Source organism: Dinoponera quadriceps, unplaced genomic scaffold, assembly GCF_001313825.1.
Source record: "Dinoponera quadriceps isolate SergipeBrazil2010 unplaced genomic scaffold, ASM131382v1 scaffold2088, whole genome shotgun sequence".
Classification (NCBI taxonomy): domain Eukaryota; kingdom Metazoa; phylum Arthropoda; class Insecta; order Hymenoptera; family Formicidae; genus Dinoponera; species Dinoponera quadriceps.
In genome coordinates, this window is record NW_014556152.1 from 777,404 (window position 1) to 790,775 (window position 13,372).

The 13,372-nt window shown below is 41.7% G+C and overlaps 1 protein-coding gene and 1 long non-coding RNA gene across 6 annotated transcripts in view; one reads left to right on the top strand and one right to left on the bottom strand.

The window, feature by feature from the left end:
• Positions 1-6,352, bottom strand: part of LOC106747017 (latrophilin Cirl-like) — a 362,126-nt gene extending 355,774 nt beyond the window's left edge. For all 5 annotated transcript variants that reach the window (XM_014624251.1, XM_014624252.1, XM_014624249.1 and 2 more), the window contains exon 1: positions 5,731-6,352. The gene's annotated coding sequence lies outside the window, so the exon portion shown is untranslated. The remainder of the gene's footprint in view (positions 1-5,730) is intronic.
• Positions 6,353-6,608: 256 nt separating this feature from the next.
• LOC106747019 overlaps positions 6,609-13,372 on the top strand; it is a 30,828-nt gene continuing 24,064 nt past the window's right edge. Inside the window, exon 1 of the long non-coding RNA XR_001374632.1 lies at positions 6,609-6,796. This is a non-coding gene — a long non-coding RNA (uncharacterized LOC106747019). The remainder of the gene's footprint in view (positions 6,797-13,372) is intronic.

The window sequence follows — 13,372 nt, forward strand, 5'->3', positions numbered from 1 at the left end:
CACACAGACCGATATTAATTAACGAAATTCGTACTAATGTTCGAAAGAGAACGCAACACGTTGGCACAGTGCTATGAGTTTAGCGTGCCACAAGAGTTTTTATGAAATATTCAAGGATTCCGTCAAAAAGGTCAAGTTACGCGCGTTAGCTTTGTTCCTGTAATTCTTTTGTTCACGAACGAGTTATCGTAGTTTTTCGCATATAAAAGCACGGGAGAAACTGTCTTCCTTCGTAGACCGTTATAAATTCTACTTGCAAAAATAGTTTGTCGAGACCATCAGTCCCTGACTGCATAGTAACGTCTGTATATTTATATAAGAAACCGTATAGATTAATAAAGTAAAATAAAATAAATTTTTAAAAATAAACAAGTAATAAAATTTGTGGGCTATTAAGAGACGTCTAGTTTCTTAATTAAAGGCGAACGGATGAAAGGATATGTCAATAAATCTCGTTAATATCGTTTCGCGATAATTGACTTTAAAATTCTATTGATAACGAAATTGTTATTGATTGCATTTCGTTATCGTGTATTTAACCGATACGATAAGAGATATCAAAGAATAATCAATGAAAGGTTACTCAACATTTTTTTTATCTTTTATACAAGTTTCATACTCATAACTTTTTATACCAAAATATCATTTCAACTTAAACAAGTTACTTTAAGAGATCTACCGATTGCAAATCTTTGAAAAGCTGTTGTAGCAATATAATTTATTCTGCCATTACCAAGTCAATCAATTACATATTTTTCTCCATCTCAAATCGCACATTCGTTGCAGTTCTCGCCCTACTCGGTCAATTATTGTCGACAAAGCTCCGAGAGCTCACGCGAATGACCCTGCACTTTTTCTAGCACATCATACAAACGTATGCCATATGGCATGTGTGTCCTTCCCTTCCCTCTCTACGATGGATTAATGATATCGAAAAAGAGCGATCGGTAGGGGACAGTGGAAAACACGAAAGACATCTATTTCAATATTTCAATGTTTTTCGTTAAAAATCCATCGAAAGATTGATCCTGCGAACATTTTAGATTAAATTCAATTAAGACGATTCTTTGATAATAACAGATTTATTTCAATGCTGTTGCTATTCTTAAAAATAAACATACAAAAGACAAGGCAGCAACAAAAATGGATAACTTAGACGTAAGCACTGCACTCGAGAAATATATGAAAAATTCGAACAATAATTAAAAGTTTGTTTAGAACTCGTTGGGTTCGAAATTTAATGTGTCACTTCAAATCAGATTACGCCGGTTTCAATGTCTTTCAACGAGAAAAACATCTGAAACTTCGTCGATGAAACATTTCAAATATTCTAATTATCTCTTATTTATATATGTTAATTAGTTATATAATATAATTATATTTTTCTCGTGCGGACCACCTTAACGCATTGAAATTGCTTCGTGATACGACCGAATATATGTCTCCTTGTCCGTCGTATCGCGTGTAACAATTGGTTAAGGATTAAGAGGCGACCGGTAGCTGAATGACGTCGACAAGACCGCGGAATATTACGCAAGTCTGTGAGTGCGTAAGCTGCGTGCATGACGGATGACAAGGTAACGGGACACGAGCTCTAATCGCTCAGCGCCCACCCAATATTGATATAAATGAATCACGAGGCGCTCCCCTCGAATGTAGCTCCTCGATCACGGACGCCGGCACCTAAATTTCAAGGAACTTCGTTCCCCAAGTTCCGCCGCGGTGGCGGTAACTTATTCCGCGCGCTCGCGGTGCTGTGTTCCCTTAAGTTTCGCCGCGAACTTCAACGTTGATCTACCGCGCACACGCTCCGCATTACTGTATCCACGCGATCGTCGCGGATTTCCACAACACCAGCTCGGATTTCGTTCGTCATCTTTCCCGTCGTGAAATTAAGCGGGGCGTACACGCGCGATTTCCGTAGAATTATTTCGATATCCGCGCTTTCGCGTTGCTTCGTTCGTACACGTTTAAAGATTGAAAGAAGGTCGCACCTTGAGTCTAGGAATAGACGTCTGATGCAATCGCGCAATGATATCATGGAAAGTGGACTTCGTAATGACAAGTTGCCTCTGTTTCTTTTTCATTCGCTTTTTCTCTATCTTGACACATACAGAACTGCGTTATGCGAAAAAAGGATAAGAAGGACGAAAAAATTATCGCTCTTGGCGCACATTTTTCAACAAACCCGCGTATGTGCTACTGCTGAAGAAAAATTCATTATAAAATGCTTCACGTTAACACATGAAAAGCAACGGACGATAATGGGTCGAGTTGTCATTTCGCACGGAACGATTTTCGAAAGATGAATTCTCCGAAAAACCGAAGGACATTCTTACGACATATCCTCGAAAGATTTGTAAGCCGTTCGCATTAGTATTGCTCGCTGCATCTTGCATTACTCATCCAACGCGTTAAAAGGTTTCCCGCATCGGTCATCTAGCGATCTTTACGTAATCGACGGTGTGTTTTCGACATCGTATTGTCAGAATGGCAAGCGGTGGTAGCGCGAGCTGACAAACTGTAAACGAGGAATTACTTACGAGCCGGCTAGCTGATGGCCGACGCGCGGACTTTCGTGTAAACAGACTAGTTTGTATTCTCGGGGCAACGTGCACGCGCGCTTTGAGCATTGACTTGTAAAACGAGACCAAACAGGAGGTCTTCCCGTGGGACACGTCAAAGCGAGCCTTCCGTCGGTCCCAGTAATCTTTGGCTTAATGACATGACATCGCGACGCTCGCTTCGTCTCACGAATTATCCTTGGAAATTCAAAGCAACCAACCAGTCACAAATTCAACCCCCTCCTCGCGACACGCAAGTCTATGCAATCCGAATCTTTCGGTACTCGTGTACCTCGGTAAGTTTTACAACATAAATAAGTGCCTCTTAAGAGAGACAGGAAGAATTATATCCAGGCATTTCTTAAAAAGTATATATATATGTAACTTTGCAATATTATATAATTGCATCGCGTTTCTAATTTGTACTTCGATGGTCCTTGACGGCGATGACACGTACTTTACCATCACGATATTATTAACAATTCGCGATAACATGCACTTTAATGTTGACTTACGCGAGTGACACGCATTTTTTTTTCTTAATTACGTAGTTAATAACCAGGTACTTTGAAATTGTCATCGCGATAACATCCGGACGAATCACGATATTTTAATCGATCGCGGACCCTAAGCGAACAAAATCAACTGTCAGGAGTCGAGAATTGCGCGCCCGTGACTGCATCGCTTTCCTCGAATTGACATTTCCCTCCTGTTTTCATCGGTGACAAATCAAATTTCAATGCGAGAAGTCGCTGATTGAAAATCAAAGGTCCGCATTTCTGTTCCGCCGCTGCCGAGACTTCCCTCTCTCGCAAACGTTGCGAAAACGGAGCAAGGATTTACTGACGCGTGGAAAGTAAACCTAGCAGCTCGCAGTGACACACAGTCAGATTAGAATTGATTTCGATTCTGTCGAGTAAAATTGGCAAGAAATCACTGATGGAAAATCGAGGATTGTATTGTTGTTTAAACTGAAAATCTCACATTTTCCACGTTTGTCGTCAATTATACACAATGCAACAGGAAACAGATATGTTGAATTGTCACTTCCGATAAGAAGTTTGTGAATATCGGAAAAATTCAGTACTTTGTACCGTACTTGTCACGATTTTTATAACGCGTTAATATGTATCACTCGCGGTAAATTTTGCTTCAGATGTAGCACGAGGAAAGAAATGGACGATGATAGTACTTAGTATGAAATTAAAACTTGTTTATCTAGCACTTTTTAATTCGATGCTCACACTTGCTTGCATCTGACCACTAAAATTAACTAACGTCATATTTGAAGCAGGCAATTTGTATCCCTCGCAAAAAGAGAGCAGTGGAATCGATAATCGTATTCTCGTGGTTCAACGGTTTTAAATATTTATTACATGTGTCTTCTATTGATCCGTTGTTATCTATTTCACGTATTAAAATATACCGATTTAAAACAGAATCGATGACGTGTATTTACATATTGCACACAAATAAACGATAAAATCTATTTCCACAAACCGGCTACTAACCTGACATTTGTCTTTTTCACATTGTTTATTTATTATGTTCCTCATCATCTTTTTTGTATACTATACGTCAAGGTACATAAACATAATGTGGATTGTCATATATTTCTGACTCGCGCATATAAGATGTGATAAAGACGGCAACCGTACTTTCATGACGATGTCAAAACTCGTGTTTCATCTTTTCTATTTCTTACGGTTGTTGTTGACTCGCGTGTGCGACACAAAGACACGAACGTTTACAAGGCTCACTCAAAAAACGCGATAAAACTTGTGGATAATTGAAAAATTTTTATAATTTAAATGGCTGTTTAAAGTTGTGATATTCGGTTCAAATCCAAACGCCTGAATTAGCGAAGATTTTTGCAATTTTACCGTGTTCGAAAGATATGATAAAATCGACGATGTTCCTGTGATCCGGTGAATATGAAAATGCACGCTTCTCTCTATTATTTTCTAAACGTTCTGGATATTACGGCAATAGTTATTGAAAAAAACCTCGTTTCCTGCATAATAATTCGGCACGGACGAACACCTTTTTTTGGTCTGTGCATGAAAAAATGATAAAATTGGCAATCTTATTTGCACGATTTGATGAATTAAAAAATGTATCCTTTTGCACTTTTGCCGCAAATTCGTAGGCTACACGCGACTAATCCATGTTTACTCGCTGTACTCTATGTCGTTTACTTTTACGTTTCGTTCATTTATTCGCACCAAATATCACGTAATAACTCGCGTAATCGGTATGAGAATTCGTCGTATCTACTCAAAAATTAATCGTAAATCAAATTTGAAAACGCGAATGAACAAGACCGAGTTAAAACACTGAAAACGAATTTACGATTTTGAAAAATTTGACGTACGAAATTTGGTCATGATAATCCTTCGTTACTTTCATCGTCAATTACCGAATTAAACTGAAAAAAAAAAATGGTCACTTTCACAAATTTCTACCGATCGAATTCTCACACACGATTGCTAAGCACTAAGAATATTTCGGAATACAAAATTTGCATCACGAGTTCACACGTGCACGTAGATAGCGAAAATCCCTTGCTCGTGTTGTAATCCCTTTCGCCTGACAAAGACACAAAATTTCACCTATCAATAAATGCAACGCAAACCAGCATTGCATCTGCACACGTCTTGCCGGCATAAAAACAAATCCTCGATTTTCCACCATCGTGACTTCTCCCGCACAATTTCGACACAACCTGCATCGAAAACTCGCAAAAATTCCGCGCTCCGTCGCGAAATTACACCGGCGAAATAGTTCGCACTTTGATTTTTCACTATCCCTACACTAAAATCGCTAGTTGTACCTCCGCGATAAAGCGGCGTTCGAGATCCGAAACGAACGCACCGGCGAGATCACGTCGAATTTACAAACCGACGCACTCCGACTTCGAACACCGCTTTCGCATTTCACCACTTTCGTCACACGTTCACGATAAGCGCGACGATCTCGCGTGCGCGAGAAATTTCACGCGGAACCGACGTGTCTCTCACAGGTTACAACAGGCTCGCTTCGATCGCGTCGATCGAAGGCACTCTGACACGCGCGATCCACACGCCACCGAAACGGCGATCGCCATTTTTCGCACGAAAATGGGGAAAGCGTAAGTACAGACACGAGCTGTTAAAACGGTACTTACGAGACACTGGATGCGGAGAACGGCTGGACCGAAGCACATCGCACAGATACTCGAAAGGCAAACAAAACCAGAACCGTCACTGTCACACGAAACACACTGTCGAGGTCCGGGGCCTCGTATATCCCGTCGCAGGAATTCGAGAACTCACCGGGCGATCTCTCTTTCTCGGCCGGATACTGCCGACGGCCGCGGTGGTCTTCTCCGGCTGGGCTTTGCCTTTTAGCCTTGCCGACGGTACCCCGTGACGGAGGGATGTCCTCGAGCGAATCTCATACAGACAGATCGGTGCCCGGAGCGGTCACTTTACGCACCCGCCACCCGAAATTGTGCGCGATCGACGAAAGGTCGTTATACTGGCCGGTCGTGCGCAAGCGTGTGAAGCGTCGCTCGAAAAAAAGACGCTCGTTTCACTGCGGGAACGCACTTGAACTTAGCCGCGCGACCGCGCTCGTCGCGCTTCACCGTACTTTTGCGAAGTCGCGAGTCTCCATGGCGGCTGGTCACGGCGGGCGAGGCGAGGTGGACGGCGCGCGAGGTGGGGCCGACGCGATCTCGAGGGTGAAATAATTAGAAGCGCGAATGACACCCGTCGCGGCTACGAAGGGAACGGCAACGCGCGACGATGCACTCCCAGCAACGGCGACGGTGGAACTGAGCGAGCACAGGGGACGAGAGAGCGTCTCCCCCCACCATGGCGGACGAGCGGCGGCGGTGGCTCCCACCACAGGCAGCGAGCGTTCGGTCGTCCTCGGCTCCGTTCGTCTTGCGGTCGGACCGGCTTCAAACCAGCCGCGCCGTCGAGCCGTCCAGCCGTTTCGCCGCGCCCCGCGGCCGACTTCAAGGCAGCGAAGATCTTTCTCTCCCTCCTTTCGCGACGCGTTGCCTCGTCACATTGTAGTTAGGCGGCTCGTATAAAGGCGTTACGCGGAACTTTCAGCGCACGGGCCGACTCGAAAGTCTCCGGCGAATCCCCCGGCCGATGATCTGCTGCTGCTCGTTGCTCCGTTGGAATCGTCCGAGAGTACCCCGAGCCGAACGGCGCGAGCAAGGTGGAATCTAGTTATAGGTTAGTAACGTAATATTGGCGCGCAAGCGGAACACTCGGGGAATGGAACACAGTGATCTGTATATATATTGCGAAAATTGCAAGATCCTGCGGTAGTTTCGCGTATCAGGAATGGCCCGAGGAAAAAACGAGATTTCTATCCGAATTAACCTAAGATACTTTTCGCTTGTATTATCGAACGTCGATAAGCGAAGTGATAGCCGCCATATAATGCTACCGGGCGATCGAAAATGGCCTCCGTTACTAGGCAATTTAAACGTTAACGGTTATCGAAAGTTAAAAGATGGCTACCCGGAAATTGCGATAAAGTTCGAAATTGCACAATACCGCAAAGTTCGGAATGTCGTGCTCGACGAAACGACTGAATTCATAGTTATCGATATCCTCCCTCCGGGGGAGTAATACTCGCGGTTCGCATTTGGATGCTCGGAATATCGCGCGCGATTTACAACGCTTGGATTCGTAACTTCGTCGATTCGATTCGTGTCAAATGAACGCTTTCGCTCCGCGCGAATCTCGCTTTCTCCGACGATCTCGAGATGCGATGTAAGTATTTATTGATTAATCATCGACACTGTGCGTTACGTGCGAGAAAGTGAATGTTGGCTTTATTCGTTGCTTGTTTTGTAACGATAATAACAAGGTTAAGTCGTTGCAAGGACGATTCGTTGGGACGCTTCCAGACAGCACAAAATTTAAAACCGGGACATGAGGCGTCTTTAAGACATTTTTAAGATGCCTTAAAGTCATCTATAAGTTAGACATCTATAAGGTATCTTAAAGATGTCTTATATCCTGCTTTTAGGTTTTGCGTGGACTGCTGTTTCATTGTTCTTCGTACGATATAATTCACGTTTTTATGTCACAAAATAAACAAAAACAACTTACAAATGAAAAAGTGACGCATGTATAGGTTAATGTTTCTTGCTGTTTAATGTTTCTTACCCGTGTTGGAATTAGCAATCTTTTCCCTATATGAAAAAGAGAATTAACTGACCATATATAACTGAAATTTAGTTACCAGACCTAGGTTTTAGTTGTGTGAGCTAGCGATTACGTATAGGAATAAAAAAGCTTACTTAGCTAAATTAACTAAATTTCATGGACAGTTATATAGACAGCTTTTTATTCGTGGAAGCTAATTTTTAGCTGTTAGGACTATTTCTTTTTTCTGTATGGTTTGTTCTTTTATGAAGAATAATTATTAGTTTGTTCAATTAAAAGATATAATTCTCTGGCATTAGCTGCTCTGCTAATATTAAATTTTTTTCTGCTATTTTCATATTTGAAAGATATAAGAGATAAAATTATAATTAATGTAATGAACGTCATTAAAATTGCATGATTGGACGGAATAGGAGAAACAAGAGAATATAATAATGATAATATGATATTATGATACATTCTATAAATTAATTCACTCTGAAAGATTCTTTCATGAAATATCGATCATCAAAATACAAGCTATTTATTTATTTAACTGTTATTTCTACCTATTGCTTCTCAATGCTACCGTTTATAAAGTATTGTACACAACGGCATTGTGCAGTATTTTATTCATCACACGCAAGTATATATATATAAAATGAAGTATTGTTTCAATTAGAAAAATATTTCCGTGAACACAATATATTTTATTTGGCAAAGATAGAGTCACATACACCCTCGTGCACATTTCCATTGTTCCACAAACTTACTATTGAAATTACTTATAAAATAAATATATCGCAAACGTCAAACAAACAGAGAAAAAAAAGAAAAAAAATAGGAACAACGAATTCACTTTATGGTGTCCAATTTTGGTCGGCACTTTTACTATATATGAATTAACAATTATTGAGCTTGATTTTAAATCTCCCAATTTTAATTGCTTACAATAAAAAAGTTCCGATTTTTAGGAAACAAACTGAAGAGATTGCGTAGAGCACACGAACATGAATTTTGAATTATCTTACATACGTTAGCCTGACTCGCGTAAATGGTTCTGTGTGAGTCACTCAAGTGTATATCAATATTAAGAAATTAATATTTCCTCAACGATGACCGCATCTTTCCGGCGACGAGCAATACCGAGGCTAAATACGATTTCTGCTAATTTACACTTCCATAATGAGGCGTTAACTCTGCGACGGAAGGCGTTTCCTTCTGTCTGTCCGTCCGTCCGTTCGCTGCCATATCAAGAAAATCGTTTAAACCGGCGCGTCCGCCTTCGCGTTTACAATAAATTACCGCGCGAGGTGCAAGTGGCAGACGGGAAATTATCCACGACGAAGGAAAACAATCCAAGGGAGAGGTCGCAAACTCCCTCGCGCTTAACGTACGCCTGTCTCGAAAACTGTGGAAAACATCGGGAAGTTTCTCTTGATATGGACTACGCTCCACCTTCACTTTTCTCACCTTCGCTTATCTGACCTCTTAAGTGAACCGGCGGAAGTCATTTTCGTTGCTTTAACGAAATGAGAAACGCGATGGTTTACCCACTGTAAAACGACGAATAGATTGGAATCGAGGCGCTATCAAATGTAAAAATAATATGAGGACAAAAGAACGAAGTTATAAAATTCTTAGCTCTTAGAAGGGAGAAGTAGAGTTGTAAAATTATAAAAAACTCTTAGAGATATAGATTACAAAATTCTAAACAATAAACTCTCGGTATTTCGATACATAGCTCGCACATTACAAATAGATTATCGTTAATATACCACATTTCATTTCGCAAACCAATTGACATAGTTAAACTCCATTGTATGTGCATTTATTCGGTCGGCAAAAGCTCTTTACTCTCAATCGTTAATTACTCGAAATATATTGATGTGGCAACTCCCTCTCTCTTTCACTTCGCAGAATCCTAGTTGCCGGAATACATCGTGTGAGAAACAGCGACCCAAAGACATTACATAGACATAGTAACTCCGCGCTTCGAGCGTTCGTACACAATGAATCGAGCCAAGTTAAATCGCACTGATGAGCGCATCGAGCGGTTTACGATACGCGGTGATCCGGAGTCTCCGAAATCGCACACGCGCTCGCGCACGACAAGTAGAGCTCGTAAAGTGCATGCGAAACCGCAGCCGAGCGTTTGTGAGATATATCGCCACCCCCGAAATTCATTCGACGGTATCTCCCGGCGTGAATCGACCGCGGACAAAAGAGCACCCCCTATGCGAGGGTATCGCATAAACAACGCAGATCGCGATCTACATCGCGGAAGGAGAGGAGAGAGTGCGTCCCGTCTCTCGTCGAGGTGTTTCAAGAGCGAGTTTACAAAAGAGACGCTCTCTCGAGCACGGAACTCGCCTCGCTCTCCCTCTTCGTCCCCTCCTTCTCGCCCCCGCTAATCCCAAAAGTCCATAAATACTGGAAGGGAGTTTATTCTCCGTAGGGTCGTTTGCAGGATCGCGGTTGTACCCCATGACACGGCACCGCGATGACGCTTTAATCCAGCCGCGGCCTGAAACGCGCCCTGAAACGTCGCGCAGAATTTGTGGCGTCGTTTCGCTCGACCGATAACGCCTCGATAACCACGGACGGGGTTTGCGCGATGAATCACGGGAAACTCGAATCCTTGAGGAATTCAAGTTTTACACCGAGTAACCTTAAGCGGAAGTCGAACAGGCAGGGGTAAATTATTTCGTAAGAAACCACGAGGGTCGGGAATATCGCGAGGGTATAAAAAATGTGTTTCTTAGGGACTTAAAAAATGCGAAGATTCACGTAAAATATGGAGAATGTACTCGTTATATATCTCTTACGTTCAGTATCTCGCTTTTGATGATGAATAGGGGGAAATAGAATATTAACAAGTCCACGAATCATACAGGAAATAGAAATTGATCGTAACAGCAACTTGTGATCGCGCGTGTATTAATTGTATCGGTAATGTGATTGCGTAACAAATATAAACCGGGCATTGCTATCTGGCTAAATAATCTTGTAGACTTTAATGAGGGATTAAATCTAGTCTCTACTCGTGTCTCCGACGTAAATCTTCGACGCGTGTCTCCCGTGATCTACCATTGTTGTCTAATTAACCGAACAACCGAATCCTCGTCACGGTTTCCCCTCGTATCTATATGCCTATTTTATCCCGTTTCTATCGCTGTGTAAACGATTCGTGCCGGCGATTTCGGACAACACCGGGCCCGGTGGCAAACGTCAACAGTCGAGGATGCAACGTAAACCTGGACGGAATCGCTTGTGGCGTGTTCCCCGGCGCGCTGCTTTACAGTTCACGAGACCGCGACAATCGTCGGCGCGTTACAGTCAGTTCCACGGTATTAGAGGCAGCTGGCCTGGTCGAGATTCCGAGTATGCTCGAAAAGGTACGAAAGAGAGAGGAGGAGAAGGAGCGAGCGGAGGCGTAGGGGGCCGTAGGTGGCCCATTGTCGAATCGAAGTCCGCATTCTCCTTAACCCTCCGCGTCACCATTGACTATCCTCACGGTTCATGTCGACAACGAGAAAACGAGCGGGAACTCGCTCGCCTGACGACGGGCTAATGGAGCGATCGAGGGAATACTTTCCCCGAAATTGTTGACTACTTCCATTTCGGTCGCGTTTATTAACCTTCTGCGTTCCGACCATCGTCCACACGACGGTGCTCCTCCGTGCGATTGCACGTGAAACGATGAGCGTCTATTAATTTCGCGTCGCACGCTACTATTCTGACAGATACGTGATTCAATATTTTCGCGTTAAGCAGACCATTAATTCCGAATGATTTAAACCTTAGTTACGCAAAATGATAAAAATATTTTTGTTCGCGATATTTTTTCATTCTCTTGCGTAAAAGAACTTCTGTATTCTTAATGTAAATTCTTGTCTTTGTAGAGAAATCTGTATTTAATTATGTTTTTGTATTGAAAATATCTGAGAGGAAAAGACAAATACTTTACGCGTGAGAATAAAAAATGTTGATGCAAGATTGATCTTCCTTTCAGACACGTGCGAACAAGTAACTTCACGCCAAGTGAATGAGATGTTTACATTGCGTAGCTCTTATCTCTCATAAGCATTAATCTCTTATATCATATTATCTTTCCCCGGCTTATATTTCTTATATAAATAATGATAAACGTTTTTTCATCGTTGCTAGGCAGCCTTCAAAAGGATAAGATTAATTCGACTTAAAGTGCCAGTGATTTGTACGTTATTATTAGGATCCAAGTTTTATTTAAGAGTGTCCCGTAAACTTCCGATGTAAAACTGCAGTGGCTTCTAACGTCGCGATAAAGATACTTGAATGATTTCAGACGAAGGTTAACTCTCTTATGCGCAAAGAGGGATATCTCTTAAGCTGTCGACATCAATTTTAGGTACTTAGATAGTTCGTATACTCTTGAAACTTTGGACATGATTCGAATGAATGGTATAAATTTTTAATATTTACACATTTAGGCAAAACTTTAGACATGATTCTAACGAATGGCGGGAAAAGTGCGATGAGTAGAGAGAAGATTATAAAATAATGTACTTGCATAAGATAAAAATAAACGCAGCGTGCATAAAATGCGAACTTGACTCTTCAATATTCATATATATCGACAATTCCAACACAATGGCTTTTTGCTACATCCATTACATACCTAGACGGAGAAAAATAATTTGCTGGCACTGCAAATTTTATACTGTCACAGCAAAATTTGTCAATTACTATATGGATAGCAAAACGATTTGTTAAGAATACTAATTGCTATTCGTTGGATTATTTCAGCTATTCGCTGAATCTAAAGATTATTTCGCTGTAAAAAACAAATTAATAAATATAGGAATACATTATTTTACTCTAACAGTAAATTAACGTATTCTAAGGATAAATTCATTCGACCGAATATTTTCTATCCTAATAACTATTTCTGCTCTATTTATGAATAATTCATTGATTTAGTTAGGCTAACTAAATTTTATCGTTGTCGCAACGAATATGCGATAGTAACGATGTGTAGTTTCGCTATGACAACAAAATTATTTTTCTTCATGTATATAATCAGGGAGGGGAATATCCATAAATTATATAAATTAAAATCTACAAAATAAGGGTTTCACTCAGAAACGAACTATAACTTTGTTCGTTTTAACTAAGCTTTTTCTTCTCGAAAGATAGAGAATCGATGCATCTAATTATCCGTGTCGATCATAAAAAATCATTTTCGTTACTTTATTCTCGGAATTTCTGATCAATTAATGCGTTTTCCGACAACATGTTACTCCTCGAAAGTCGAGCTTGATTATCCGCGTTGCCACGGTATTCTGGCTCTTCTCGTTTGTAACTACACTCCAAAGCGCCAGAATTGGTCGCGCCGATAAAGTTTTCGTTTTCACGCGAGACTTACTAGACACGTCCCCATGTCAGGCGATGCGTACCAGCGCAGGAGCGAGTTCAATAAAATCGTAAACACGGCAGTTACACCGACAACGTCATAAAGTTGGCCGATGCGTGTAACGAAGGACGGTTAAATGCTGCGCGCGCGTCTCTTCGAGAACCGGACTAATTGTGCGCGAGCGGACGCTCGAATAGGAGAAATCAAGACGAGAACGCGATACGGGAAGAACTTCGTTGCCAATGTATGCCGGGAAT